The sequence below is a fragment of the Galeopterus variegatus genome, unplaced genomic scaffold (genome assembly GCF_000696425.1).
Source record: "Galeopterus variegatus unplaced genomic scaffold, G_variegatus-3.0.2 Scaffold3736, whole genome shotgun sequence".
NCBI classification, from domain to species: Eukaryota; Metazoa; Chordata; class Mammalia; order Dermoptera; family Cynocephalidae; genus Galeopterus; species Galeopterus variegatus.
In genome coordinates, this window is record NW_007729847.1 from 18,516 (window position 1) to 20,429 (window position 1,914).

A 1,914-nucleotide genomic window follows, 5' to 3' on the forward strand; every position below is an offset into this window, starting at 1 on the left:
TATTTTTCATGTGGATATTCAGTTTTCCAGCAGAACTTACTGAAGAGACTGTCCTTTCCCCATTGTATATTTTTGGTGCCCTTGTTGAAGATTAATTAACTGTATGTGCATGGGTTTATTTTTGGTATCTCTATTCTGTTCCATTGGCCTATGTGTCTGTTTTTATGCTGGTACCATACTGTTTTGGTAACTATAGCTTTGTAATATAGTTTGAAATCAGAGCATGTGATGCCTTTAGCTTTGTTCTTCTTTCTCAAGATTGCTTTGGCTATTTGGGATCTTTTGTGGTTCCATACAAATTTTAGAATTGTTTTTTTCTATTTCTGTGAAAAATGCCATTAGAATTTTTATAGGGATTGCACTGAATCTGTAGATCATTTTGGGTAGTATGGAAATTTTAACACTATTAAAGCTTCCAATCAATGAACATGGGATATGTTTCCATTTATTTGTGTCTTCTTCAATTCTTTTCATCAATGTCTTACAGTTTTCAGTGTACAGATCTTTCACCTTCTTGACTAAATTTATTCCTAAATATTTAATTCTTTTTGATGCTATTGCAAGTGGTATTGTTTTTCTTAATTTCTTTTGCAGACAGTTTGTTGTTAGTATAGACAACTGGTTTTCATAGGTTGATTTTGTATCCTGCAAATATACTGAATTTGTTTATTAGTGCTAACAGTTTTTTAGTGGAGTCTTTACAGTTTTTTATATATAGGATCCTGTCATCTGCAAACAGAGTCAATTTAACTTCTTCCATTCTGATTTGAGTGCCTTTCATTTTTTTTTTCTTGCCTAATTGCTCTGGTTATGACTCCTATTACTATGTTGAACAAAAGTAACAAGAGTGGGTATCCTTGACTTGTTCCAGATCTTAAAGGAGAATCTTTCAGCTTTTCACTGTTGAGTTAGCTGTGGGCTTGTCAAATATGACCTTTATTATGATGAGGTACATTATTTCTATGCCTGATACATTGAGAGTTATTGTCATGAAAGGATGATGAATTTTTTCAAATGCTTTTTCTGCATCTATCGAGATGATTGTAGCTCATATGATTTTTATCCTTCATATTCTGTTACTATGGTGGGTCACATTTACTAATTTGCATATGTTGAACCATACTTGCATGCCCTGGATGAATCCTTCTTGATCATGGGAAATGATCATTTTAATGTGCTTTTGAATTTGGTTTACTAGTATATGTTGAGGACTTTTGCATCTATGTTCATCAGGGATATTGGCCTGTCATTTTTCTTTTCTTGTAGTGTCCTTATCTAGCCGTGGTATGAGAGTAATCTGGCCTCCAGTGTTCCCTCCTCTTCAATTTGTTGAAAGACTTTGAGAAAATTGGTGTTAATTCTTTTTGAACTGCATGGTAGAATTCACCCCTGAAGCCACTTGGTCCTGTGCTTTTCTTTGTCAAGATGTTTTTGATTACTGATTCAATTTCCTTACTTGTTATTGGTCTTGTAGTGAATTCTTATAATTTTATATTGCCTCAGCTTTCATTTTGAATATAAGTTGAGCTTTTTCATACCAGAAGTCGGGCTTAGTCACCTTTGACACAGTTTCTAGTTCTACACCACACCCAAATGGCACAAGCTAGTAGCTAGAGATAAGAACTTAGAAACATTTCTCTTGCCTAGCAGACTGGGTTCTATGCTTCCCCTCCACTTCCTTTAAATGGACCATTCAGCCACTTGCCTGTGAACTTAAAGTGGCCACACCCTATTTATTCCTTTGTAGATACTGCTAGTTGACACCCACACACTCTCTGTCTGCCTGACTCTCTTCATGCCTCATGTGACCCAGGATGAAGGACTGCCCTCCTGACTCATTACATCCTCCCAGGATGTGCCAGGATCTGTAAATAAAAAATCTTTGAACTTGTTTCCTGTCGTGGTGGTAATATT